General features: G+C 37.1%; 1 protein-coding gene across 1 annotated transcript in view; it reads right to left on the reverse strand.

The window, feature by feature from the left end:
* The window catches only part of CACNA2D1 (calcium voltage-gated channel auxiliary subunit alpha2delta 1), a 494,736-nt gene that overhangs the window by 372,340 nt on the left and 108,188 nt on the right, over positions 1 to 14,208 (reverse strand).

Below are 14,208 nucleotides of genomic sequence, written 5' to 3' on the forward strand. Positions count from 1 at the left end.
TAACTTGCAGTTATACTGTGATTTTTCAGAGTATTCCCTTACAAATTAGCATATTTAATCCTGGCCTCTGTGTTTTAAGGAAGTTGGAGAATAAATTTAAAAAAAAAATAATTTTAGCGCTCATTTACTTTTGAGAGACAGAAAGAGACAGAGCACAAGTGGGGGAGGGGAAGAGGGAGAGGGAGACACAGAATCTGAAGAGGCTCCAGACTCTGAGCTGTCAGCACACAGCCCGATGCGGGCTCCCACGAAGTGTGAGATCATGACCTGATCCAAAGTCAGATGCCTGACCGACTGAGTCACTCAGATGCCCAAGAATAAATATTTGATAATTTCCAGAATACAGGACAGAATGAAAAAGTAATAGAAAACACATCTATATATATAGGGAAGGAAAAGAATTCAGGGGTCTTTAGGCCACAGAGCTTAGCATATTAGAAACTATAGGCTTTGGGGTACCTGGGTGGTTCAATCAGTTGAGCGTCCGACTCTTGATTTCAGTTCAGGTCATGATCCCAAGGTCATGGGATCAAACTCCATGTCAGGCTGTGCTTTTGGGCATGGAGCCTATTTAAGATTCTCTCTCTCTCTCTGTCTCTGTCTCTGTCTCTCTCTCTCTCTCCCCCTCCCTCCCTCCCCCCAATCTCTCCCTCTGCCCCTTCCCCACTTGTGCTCTCCCTTTTTCTAAAAGTTTAAAAAAAAAAAAAAGCATAGGTCTTAAAGAGTCAGAGATACCTGGGTTTAAAACCACTTCCATTTGATACTCTGAGTTAGATGATTTGGGTTTTGTTTTGGTAATACCTCTAATCTTCAGGCACAATAATGTATCTGCCACATAAGGTTGTTCTGCAGCTTAAATTTGTTGACATATAACAAACTGAACACAATGCCTGGCAATAAGGACTCCTCAGCAAGTGAGAATCATTGTTAGTTGCTAAGAACACTAAGCTATGATGAGTTGATGGTTCTTACCACCCTCAACCCCTGCAACACACACACACAAACACAAAATGAGACATTCTTGTCAGGAGAATGCCACTGAAATTTAATGCACACAGAGAACAGAAAACAAAATAGTTTTAGATTAGACAAAGATGTGGATGTGAGAAATGATTTCTTGAAAATCAAGCTAAGTGGCAATAACCGAGTATTACAATTGTGGCAGTTTCATCACTAAAAATATTTGAGGAAAAAAACAATACCCTCCCTTCACTTTGGTGGTTTAGACATTAACCTGCCTGAAAGGAAAAGGCCAGAAAAATGAATTCCCAAAATTCCTTCAAGATTTATGATTCCATGACACTTTACTTAAATTAACAGGGCTGTCCATCATTCTAATGGTAAATTGTGTCAGGGAATTTTAAGGAAGACACAGCTCATCGTTGCAAATGTAGTTCTTGATTTTATCAACTCTAAAAAGATTATGGAGAACAGATTAAAAAAAAAAAAAAAAAAAAAAAAAACTCCTGTGTATCAAAAAACAAAAAGCTGGGATAGCCCTCTTATAATGGGCTTCTACCTGCAAGTTAGTAAAAGCTAGAAAATGAATTCACCAAAGAAGGTTTTAGAGTTTATATAATTTGTGGTAGGATACTAAGGGGTTAATGGGTAAAAACATGAAGTAAACATCACTGGATTAAGAAAAAACAAAGCTAAAGAGTTTTAGGAATCGAACCACCCCCTGGAAGTTCAACCCCATACATGGCTAAAACAGTGCTTACCCTAAACACTACTTGATCAGATTCTCTCCCAAAGGATGGCATGCTACAAGTTCCAGCTACAGATTTTATGAATCAAAGAGGGCGGCCTTACATTAGCCTGTTTTCTATTGATTTTTACACAAAACACCATACTAACACATTTAAACCAGAGGTTTCTATCTTGCTGCTGGGATGCGTTTGCAATTTTGTAAAACAAAAGTAGAAAGAAAAATGTTTTTCTTTTCTTTTCTTTCTTTTTTTTTTTTTTTTTTGCCTCACTTTGAGATTATCTTTTAACAATCGTCAGAGGTTTCATCAACTCCCAAGTCACCAGGAAAAGATCGAGGACTATCATCATGGGAACAGCACAGGACGAATCCCACGTCCCGATTCAGTTCCGCCACTAATGAATGGATTACCTGTGTGCAAGGGCTGGCCAGCCTCAGAAGTGTGCCACCTGTGCAGTCAGATAGGCCCCACAACTGGTTTATCGCTCCGCTGCTGCCATCTTAAAATTCTTAATCACTTTCAAAGCAGGGCCTCACATGTTCATTTTGCACTGGGCCCACAAATATTGCAGTCTTTTCTACCTATATGAGCTTTGCAGGTCACTTCTTGCATCATATTCCCATTTCTTAAATGTAGTCAACATATCCAACACTCCCTTTCACACTGATTTTTTTCACATGCTATGTTATTAGAGCACATATTTACTTTGGTCAAATTGTCAGTAGAGTAAGGTTCTTACTGATACCTTATTTTTTTTTTAAGTTTTTATTTTTGAGGGGGGTGGAGGGAGAAGGAGAGGGGAAGAGCAGAGGATCTGAAGCGGGCTCTGCACTGACAGCAGAGAGCCCGACGCAGAGCTCGAACTCCCGAACTATGAGATCACGCCCTGAGCCGAAGTCGGACACTTAGCCAACTGAGCCACCCAGGCACCCCTCTTACTGATACTTTAAGTGTTAATTTCAGATCCTATGGAATTAAGTCAATGAAGACTCTGAAAATCACATTTTCAAAGACATTCTTTTACTGCAAAGAGACTATCTGTTGTCCAAAACCTTCCTTGTTTGAACACCTTTCACTAAAACATTAGGTCCACTGTATGTCATTAGTGTTGCTCTGTATCTTAAAGGTGTATTCGGCAACTATCTCTTTTTCAAAAGTGTCTCTTTTTAGATAGTCACTTAGTGCAGACACTACTTCATTGAAAGAGGGAGGGAGAGAATACTCTCTAGCACTGAGCACTTAACGACAGAAGGTACTGCCTCAAAACACTTCACTGCTACCCTTTAAATAATATATTAATGAGAGCAGCGTACAATAAAAATTAAAACACTGAGTGTGGTACAGAATACCAGCACAGTTACAGGTATATGGATCTGTTTCCCTCTTAGTGTAATTTAAGAGGTCCGAAACACAGCACTTAGTGTTTCCCAGCCCAACTGTTTAGCCCCAAATTCCTATCATTGTAATTATATTAGATTTAAAAATCCATAAGGATGCTTCTAAAGAGTGTAATCTGAGAGACGAACTGTGGCGGCATAGCTAGGCATTTCCATTTGGCACGTTATAAAATGGCATCAAGAAATACAGACATCACCCATTGAAGCCAGGAATCTACTTCAGAAAAATCTGTTATTTGGAGTGAAAATTCTGATGGTCTGTCATTTATTACACTAAATGAAAAAACAATACATAACGTATTTGTATCAATCCACGCCCCCAATCAACTTTTTAAAACTTAAGTAAAACAGTACAAATGCACTTATCAAATGCCAAAATGCACTGAAAAATATAAGAAACTCTTAGAGTGTGAGGTGCTGGAAACACCGCTTCCTGATGAAAAGATAAATAAGACTGTTAACAGACAATCAGCCCTACTTGGCCAGTCAATGCCAACAGAAAACACGCACCTCTCCTTGGTTGGCGCCTGGCCTTCTCTTCAAAACATCTACACAAGATTCTGATGTGCTACTAACTGCATTTGGAATGCAAATCAAGACTCTTCCCAGATATCACATTATTTTAAAAATATTGAGTTTGGAGGCTGTAAATATAAACAGTTGCCTTATAGGCATCAGCAAAAAAGAAACCAAGTAACAAAAATATCTTACTGAGAAATCTATCCACTCTGTGAAAATTGGATTTCAAAATTCAAGAGTCATTCTATTGAAAATACATTAACTGGAAAGACATTCTGCAGGTTATGTATGTCTGTATTTTATTTAGTAGATAAATTATACTTTAGGTATGTGTTAGACGCTATAGGGCAAAAAATATATATATACATATGAAGATGCTAACTTTACTGTAGTGAAATCTGAAGGTATCGTGAGTCCCATTAAAGGTAAAATGTCACTTTTAAAGAGAGATCTAAGTTGACTGGAAAAATGACAAATATACTTTGGCTAAGATTACTGAGATGTCACATAGGTGAAAAATATGGTGCATAGAGCTAAAAGCTATATAACCTAAAAACAAGAGGTCAAGCCCATCTCATTCTATTTAAGACTTGGTCAAGACACATATTTATTTATTTACTTACTTACTTATTATTTTTTAAGTAGACTTCACACCTAGCATGGAGCCCAATGCAGGGCTTGAACTCACAACCCTCAGATTAAGACCTGAGCTGAAATCAAGAGTTCAGATACTTAACTGAGCCAGTCAGGTACCCCCAAACCACTAATTTTTCTGAGTTTCAGCTGATGCACTATGAAGGTTAAATGAGTTACTGTATTAGTTCTTAAAATAAGGGGCCCTCAGGAAGCACCAAGCATTTTGTAAATATACTTAAGTGGGTTTGAATTATTTGCCAGCTGTGTAATATTGAACAAATTTTTTTAACTTTATTTATTTTTGAGAAAGAATGAGAGAGCATGCGCACACAACCAGAGTAGGGGCAGAGAGAGAGGGAGACAAAGAACCCAAAGCAGGTTCCAGGATCCAAGCGGTCAGCAAAGAACCTGACACGTGGCTCAAACTCACTAACCTTGAGATCATGACCTGAGCTGAAGTCGGCTGCTTAACCAACTGGGCCATCCAGGCACCCCTAAAACAAAAATTTTAAATTCTCTAAACTTTCACTTTCTCATCTATAAAATGAAGACAATTCTACCAATTCTGCAAAATATAAACTATGCTGGAAATCTATGGGAAGTGCCTACCAAAGTGTTGGGAATGGACCAGAGCAGACATTCAGTAAGTGCTAATTATCAATGTGCTCATCACTATTAAAACTCTAAAAACCTTCACACTTTTCCATCTAAGTACCCTGCTCACTCACACATGCCTCTCAACCTTGTTATCACTACAATTCTCAACTTCTCCAATTGCCACCATTTACCACAATTTCTCATTTCTCTGATGTTCCCTATAAACTTACACTTTATCCACATGAAAATGTCTACTCTCTTGAAGCCATAATTCTTGACCATTACAAGACCCTATGTATTGTAGTTCATGACCTCAAATATTGCAACTACTGTTGACTACTTTTTAAGTAACCTTGATGTTTACAGAATATCTTCTGCCAATCCTCAACCCAAGATGGATTTGACATTTGTTTCATCTACTACCACTCATATTGTGCCAAGCCTTGCTAGAGAAAGCTGATTTGACTGTGCATGTCATCATTATATTGAAGGAGTAGGACTCTACATAAATACATACAAACATACATACATAAATGAAAGCTGTGTTTTGTTCTCTTTTCTCTTCTTCTTTAAAATGAATTTTCTTGGGACATCTGGCTCCATCAGTTGAGCATCCAACTCTTGATTTTGGTTCAGGTCATGATCCCAGGATTATGGGATGGAGCCCCGCATCAGGCTCCACACTGAGTGTACAGCCTGCTTAAGATTCTCTCTCTCTCTCTCTCTCTCTCTCTCTCTCTCCCTCTGCCACTGTCCCTAGCTCATGCGCTCTCTCTCGTTAAAATAAAATGGAAAAAATAAAAAATAATATTAATGTTCTCTAGACATTTTTCCCTAAAACACACACTGAATCTTGAAAAGGTCTTGATGTAGATCCCAGCTGGCTGTATACACATTTTCATTAAGGGTACATGTCTTATTCCCTCTTGCAACCAGGGATTACCAAATGAGATGGACACAGAAATAACAGAATGGGACTTCTGGAATCTCTTGAGCTACCTACATACCGATTTCTTTTTACATGAAAGAAAATAAACCTTCAATCTGTTTAAATCTCCCATTAGTTGGCTTGTCTATTAATCATGTTTGAACATAATTTTAAGCCTTACAGATTCCATAACTTTTCCATTCAGCATTGTATATACAACTTTGATACCTAAAAACAATCTCAGCTATTCAAGTAACATATCTAATCTAGGTTAATAATTAAAAGTCTAAGCTTAAGTTAAAATGTATTTGTGTGTCTATGTATGTGTGTGTATATATGCACACACACACATATATGTGTGTATATATACATACATATATGTGTATATATACGTATACATATAGTGGTATGCTACTCAGGGATCAAAAACAATGAAATCTTGCCATTGGCAACAACATGACTGGAACGAGAGTGAATTATTACGCGAAGTGAAATAAGTCAGTCAGAGAAAGACAAATATCATATGGTTTCACTCATATGGAATTTAAGAAACACAACAGATGAACATAAGGGAAGGGAAGAAAAAATAAGATAAAAACAGAGAGGGAGGCAAACAATAAGAGCCTCTTAAAGACAGAGAACTGAGGGTTGCTGGAGGGGAGGTGGCTGGGGGGATGGGCCAAAGGAGTGATGGCCAATAAGGAGGGATTTGTTGAGGGGCACCTGGGTGGCTCAGTTGGTTAAGCATCCCACTCTTGGTTTCAGCTCAAGTCATGATCTTGTGGTTCATGAGTTCAAGAACCATCAGACCATGTACTGATAGTGTGGATCTCTCTCTCTCTACCACTCCCCTGCTCACTCTGTCTCTACCGAAATAAGCAAATAAACTCATTTTTTTTTAAAGGAGGGTACTTGTTGGGATGAGCACTAGGAGTTATACGGAAGTGATGAATCACTGGGTTCTACTCCTGAAACCAACAATACACTGTATGTTAACTAACTTGAATTTAAATAAATAAAATTTAAGAATAAAAGGGACCATTTATAAATAAAGTCATTAATTATGAAATGAAATGAATTTGTAATCCCGTTACCAGCTTGGTACTAGTTCAGGATGAAAAAACTTTCAGGTTAAGGAGTGTGGGAGATTTCTATTTCCACTCTCTGAGCTATTCCTCCTGATTCCATCTGGACTCCTCCCCCACCCTGCTTACCAGCTCACAGGTGCTAATTTTAGCAACAGCACTAGGAGAAGCTAACAATGGAAGGCCCTTTCTTGACTATAATTATCTGTCCATCCTCTCTGGGAGTTGTAAATGTTCAACACAGACTTGTTCCCCCCTTAGGGTGCTTTCTGCATTGTTTGCAGCAAAGCAGTTCATACAACTGCAATGCCACGCTTCTGTCTGCCATTTACACCCCTATCCCTCAACCTACATTGACCATTTTCCTGTTAAACTGGCTTTGGCCTTGGCAGGAAGCCCTATTGGATCGAGTCACAGACCAGCTCTGTCGTATAACGCCCACCTCTGCTTTAACGTGTGTGTGTAAGCTTGTGCCTAATGAAGACACCTTTCATTGCTTAGCCACCAAGCTGGTGTGCTGAGCTTCAGCGCTTCATTATTAGCATCCAGAAGTATGTATCAAATCCAAATAAATACAAGTCATCTCAACTGTGCAAGACAAATAGTAGACTCCCAGGTCCCTTTACCACTCAGATTCAAAGGGATGTATATAAGCAATCTGAGTAATCCTCTCAAAGACATTTATACTAACACTAAAGAGAAGAGTAAGCACACTTTTCTGCTGGGAACACAGAAACAGCACATTGTGTATGTTTCCAAAGTTAGTTCTCTCGTTCTCCTCAATCTGGATAAATTTATAACCTTAAGATAGATTTTGAACTAATGGTCAACACACACACACACACACACACACACACACACACACACACACACACACACTTTCAGAGAGCTCTTTCAAATTCATATGTAGCTTAGGACCTCATTTTTAGAATACAAAGGTATTTTATACCTTCTGTTCTTTCTCAATGTTAGGAAAGCCCTTGGTTTTATTTATCAGCCATTTAACTTACCCACAGCAGAATCCTTTCACTTTTCCTTACTCTGATGCCCCAAATCTTTAGTATGGTCCTCAAGATTTCCACAGCCCCTTCATTCTTTGCATAAAACATTAACTTCTACTTTACCAACAGACGTAGTCATCCAGTATGACTTTCAGATTTTCTCTATTTGCAAAGTCTCTATTCATATTTAATATCGCTTTGGTCTCAAGTGAAAAATACCAGTATGTTTTCAAAGATAAATTGCATGACTCTGATCTTCTCTGTGCCTGTTTTTCTGGAATCAACCTTCAACATTCACATTTTTTTCCTATTTTGAAATGTCATAGATTCCTTCCCTTCTGTCTATAAACATGTTTTTATGTCCTCCATTCTCAAAAACAAACAGAAAAGAAACACAAAGTCTTTAGTAGTACTCCACGTTTCTCTTTCATTGTCCTACCAAACTTCATGAAAATGCAAATTTCTTGTCAATTTCTCACTTCATAATCTCTTTTTAAAATTGTTGTCTTTGGGGCGCCTGGGTGGCGCAGTCGGTTAAGCGTCCGACTTCAGCCAGGTCACGATCTCGCGGTCCGTGAGTTCGAGCCCCGCGTCGGGCTCTGGGCTGATGGCTCAGAGCCTGGAGCCTGTTTCCGATTCTGTGTCTCCCTCTCTCTCTGCCCCTCCCCTGTTCATGCTCTGTCTCTCTCTGTCCCAAAAATAAATAAACGTTGAAAAAAAAAATTAAAAAAAAAAAAATAATAAAAAAAAAATAAAATTGTTGTCTTTATTCTGTTCCAATACATTCTAATGAATCTGTCATGACAAAAACAAACTAATAAATCCTAATACCCAAATACAACACACTTTTTATTCTTCAAGTCTCTGAAAAATTTCACATGTCTTCCTGAATCTCTTTACCATCAATTTGGACCAATTTTTTTCTGATATTTCTTCCTGTATTTCCAAGTTAAACTCTCTTAAGGTAAAGGCCAGGAATCAGCATTTTCAGCAAACCCTAGAGGCATTGCTGAGAAACATGAAAGAGACAGAAGTATGAGTTCAAAGAAATGAAAACAATTTGATCAAACAACTAGGATCTCATCCTTCCAGAAAAAAAGACCCTACTTTAATAGTCATTGAAAACATTTGCCATTTTGTTCTTTTCATTATCTAATCTCAAAGTCAGTATCAAGGTTGAAAGAAGAGCTGGGCATATTACAGTATTCAAAGTTTTATAATAAATTGGAAGTAGCTTTAATTAAAGTTACCAGGACACCAGAGGGAGACAAGATACGCCCTAATTGGAAAAGTGTCACTACAGAAATTCAATTATCATAACCTTAATCCTATTTGCTTTGAGCAAAATGTCTGGAAACCTTCATTGGTTCAGCAGATGTCCTTGGCCTGGGCAGGATGGTGAACCATGAAACCACTGACTTCATTCACCTCTATGTTTCAGAAGGCACCACTGGAGGTTGGATCATTTTGCTGAAGAGCTTTCTCCCATGGGCTATTCATGTACAGTTGCAGTTTTCAGCCTAGATTAGGCCAAAATAAATGTTGATAACAATGTTAAATGATTCATTGTGGTTTGGTTTGGGTTTTTTTTTTTTTTTTTTGCGGGGGGGGGGGGGGAGTGGAGAGGGGTGGGCGTTACTTGTAAACATTCTTTGACTGGAGACTGTTTAAGAATAATCCAATAATGTTAGCAGGATAATCATCACACAGCCATTTTCTGAGACAGAGATGTAACAAATGTCAGAAAACCAGTCATGTAGTAGATAATCTTAGGAATAAGATGGTTTAAATAACCAGTGTGGGTTTAGAGAGGGGGAAAAAAACCCAACTGTAGTCAGATATCCTCATACTGAATTCCACCACCACCTCATTTTATCTATACAAGCCTTGAACAAGAACGCTGGTCGTGTCTGAGTTTCCTCATTTATAAAATACTTATTGTAGATGTTGAACATGCCTACTTCATAGGATTTCTATAAGAGCCTCATGAACATCAATCATCAGATGCATGTTTCTCTATAGTCACAAAGACAAAACCAAACCAAAACCAACAACTCTTTAAGTGGAAAAGTCTGTTTTGCTATAAGAAAGATAGTTTCAGGGCCAAAGCAACTAAAAATTTTTATATTGGTTTCTCTTTCAGCTCTAAGGTTGGTTGATAGAACAGAGAAAATGACCACAGCTTAAAATGAGTGTGACTAAAAAGTCAAAATCGATGCTGAAACTGAGAAAAAGAAAATACTAGTAGAAGTAGTACAGAGTTTTACATAAACAAATGTGAGAAAAACAAAAAGGAATAAAATATGTTGTAATTCAGTTTTAAATCAACAGTTTGTAACAGAATTTAGAAACTAAGTTAAAAAAACATAAAATCTGTGTACATGTATGCACAGTAAACTTTATCACGGATACTAAAAATTAATCGTTTCACTTAAATAAATAAATAGAGGAAGGAAGGAAGGAAGGAAGGAAGGAAGGAAGGAAGGAAGGAAGGAAGGAAGGGAGGAAAGGAGGGAGGGAGGGAAGGAGGGAGGAAAGATGGACTCCAGCTGCCATTTCCTTTAAAATAAATGCCAAATTATCAACTATAAGCTGTTAGGAAACTTCTTTAGTAGATATGTGAGAAAAAAAAAAACATTTCAATTTACTTCTTTTTCATAGATTTTACATTTATAACATAATCTCAAAGACACCTTATGTTGCTAATCTTGATATGGAAGAAGAATAAAGGTTTAAAATTTTTTTCACATTCAAATAAAAAAGAATTTTTTTTCTTTTTTTAAAAAAAAATTTTTTTTAACATTTATTGATTTTTGAGACAGAGAGAGAAAGAGCATGAGCAGGGGAGGATCAGAGAGAGAGGAAGACACAGAATCTGAAACAGGCTCCAGGCTCTGAGCTGTCAGCCCAGAGCCTGATGCGGGGCTCGAACTCACGGACCGCGAGATCATAACCTGAGCCGAAGTCGGACGCCCAACCGACTGAGCCACCCAGGCGCCCCAAGAAATTTTTTTTTTTCAATACGGTATTATTTTACTTCATTGAGTCAATTTCTGGAGGTGGCTAATTGATCTAGAAGTCACTAAAAAAAAATTCATAGCCTTCCAGAATATTCTACCAACTAAATATCCAATTCCTAGTCAATCTGAATGAACAGTAATTTATAGCATACTCCCTAGCCTTCATTTCTTCCGCTTTATGATTATACACATTTTCCAGGACAAAGGATATACTTATGTGTTAGGTAAGAATGCAGATCTTGAAGTCAGACACACAAGAATTTGAATGCTCTCACATTCTAGCTAACTCAAAGAATAGTTCTTGTACCAGAAACATTAGCACCACCTATGAGCTCATTAGAAATTTAGCATCTCCAGCCAGGTCTCCTGAATAAACAGGTACATTTTAACAAGAGTCACAGGTGAAGTAAATGCTCATTAAAATTTAAGAGGCACTGGCATACATTAGTTATTAGATAAACTTCCTTGAGCAAATTAGAGGATTTCTCAAAGACCCTGTTTTCTCATTGAAAAAATGAGACTAATAATGATGTCTAGAGCTAAGTATTATTATGAGAAATAATTAAATAATGCCACCAGTAAGCACTCATAAGGTCTAACTGGTATTAAATTTTATCATCTCCTTCCAATTTGTATATTCATTATTTTTCCAGTGTATTTACATGTGGAATTATATTGGCAACCCACCCAGATAAATTAAAGAAAGCTCTTTTAGTCAAAAAGTCTGACTATAAGCCTACCATAAAAATAGAAGTTAATTAATAATGCCATCTTGCATTCACTTCCAGTACAATGTAGCACCTGTTTTTCAGTTGGTCGCAAAACATTTCCCTTTGATATAATGTGTTTTCTGTTTTTGTGGAATCAAAACAGTTAAATAAAGAATTTAGTTTGAAAACAAACATGACTCTTTCTCCCTGGCATAAAATCGAACTAATTCCACATTTAATTAGCCATTGTGATTTCTAGATTCTGCCATTCACGCACTTGGGATAGTCACTGATCCCCACAGGACTCAAATAATGTACCAGGTGTCTAGAACTTCAATTCTCAATGACAAAAAGAAAGTCACAATAGGCTCCATTTTAATCCAATTAAGGCAAGATACATCCTATTTCATTCTCTGACCTTTTTTCATAAGACTTTGATATCCAGATTATCTGCTTCTTACATTTGGAGGAAAAATGTAAGCTGATAAAAATCAAGATAATTAGAATCATTTTCAGCTGTCAGAGAGTAAATATTAATCACAAGTGAAAAGTACCTATCTTATTTTTATTAAATAAACTTTTATTGAAAACACCTTTACATGTATAAATGATGCTTAAAAATGGTATCCACATACCCCAAATGGAAGATAATAACACTTTTAATCTTCCAGTAATGAAAGCTTATTTTACCATGGATAACTCACTGATTTATTTCTTAAAAAATTAAATGTTTCAACTTCGGATAATATGGCATTTCAAATATTCCAAAGAGCTCTCCTGTTACATTACAACAGTATCTTGGGTATTTTAAGAAACAAAGATTTATAAGTGCCAAGAAAACAGGCAAAATTTCTGAGTGCCAACATATATATAAAATAAACTAAAGATCTTGATTTTTAGTGATAAGTCAACAGGAAATTCAGAATTGTCCTGGGACAAATACTTGTAACACTGCTGTGATTTATAGTCTACGAGAAACTAAACATAAGCTCGAGCATTATATCTAACAGAAGACGTATAGGAACTTCACAAAGAAATTGTAAAACTCTATTGAACGGAATAAGAACATGCTCAATGGAAACAATAGCATATTTATAAATAAAAAGACAAAATATCATAATGATATCGATCTTCCCAATTTGGTCTGAGTCAATGCAATCAAAATCCCACTAAAGATTTTCTTGGATAATAACATGATGAATCTAAAACTTCGATTAAATGGGAAGCTTCCAGAATACTCCAGATCCTAATGAAGAAGAAAGAATATGGTGAGGGACTGGCTTACCAGGTATCTAGCTTGATGACTGGAGCTCATTAGGGTTATGCAAACTAATAAATGGCCTTGAGAAAATTGGTTAGAAAAAACAGTTAATTTCAAGGGCAAGTGAACATTATATACTGACATTAGTTGGTAGGTGGAATAAATAAATCTGAAAGAACTTTTTAGAATGGGATATAGAACAAATGTTTATAATCTCAGCATAGGGAAAGATTTCTTAAAATATATGCCCTAAAATACGAATAACTTGTTAAAAAGATGACTTTGACTACACTAAAATTAAGAACTTATTTTATCAAGATCTACCATAAGGACAATGAAAAGACAAGTCCCAAGCAAGTCAGAGAAAGGTATTTCGGAAGCCTGAGTGGCTCAGTCGGTTAAGTGTTTCCGACTTCGGTTCAGGTCATGATCTCACAGCTCATGACTTTGAATCCCATGTTGGGCTCTGTGCTGTGCTGACAGCTCAGAAACTGGAGCCTACTTTGGATTCTGTGCCCCTCTCTATCTCTCTGCTCTTCCCCAACTCACACTCTGTCTCAATCTCTCTCTCAAAAATAAACAAATATTAAAAAAATTCCTTAAAAAAAAGATATTTGCATTATATATAACTTAAATGAGTCACTATAAAGAATACATAACCTACAAATTAATTTAAAGAATTAAAATACACAAAAGATCTGAACAGATATTTCACTGAAGAAACAAAACTGGTGAATGAATATAAAACAAAATGTCTGCCTCATTAATAAGAACCAGAGGGGCGCCTGGGTGGCTCAGTCGGTTGAGCAGCCGACTTCAGCTCAGGTCATGATCTCGCGGTCCGTGAGTTCAAGTCCCGCGTCGGGCTCTGTGCTGACAGCTCAGAGCCTGGAGCCTGCTTCAGATTCTGTGTCTCCCTCTCTCTGGCCCTCCCCCTGTTCATGCTCTGTCTCTCTCTGTCTCAAAAATAAACATTAAAAAAAAAAAAAAATTAAAAAAAAAATAAGAACCAGAGGTACCTTTTACACCCATTTGATTGTCTATAATTAAGCAATCTGGGGCACCTGCATGGCTCAGTTGGTTGAGCATCCGACTTTTGGTTTCAGTCAGTTAACGATCTCAGGGTTTTACGAGTTCAAGCCCAACATCAGACTCTATGCTGAAGGCGTGGAGCTTGTTTTGGATTCCCTTTCTCACCCTCTCTCTCTGCTGCTCCCTCATTTTCTCTCTCTCTCTCAAAATAAATAAATAAAACTCAAAAAAAAAGGTTTTTTTGATAAAAAGAGGTATGACATCACCATTTAAAAAGTTGTTTTTTTTTTTTTTAATAAAAAGACATGTGATA

Source organism: Lynx canadensis, chromosome A2, assembly GCF_007474595.2.
Source record: "Lynx canadensis isolate LIC74 chromosome A2, mLynCan4.pri.v2, whole genome shotgun sequence".
Lineage (NCBI taxonomy): Eukaryota > Metazoa > Chordata > Mammalia > Carnivora > Felidae > Lynx > Lynx canadensis.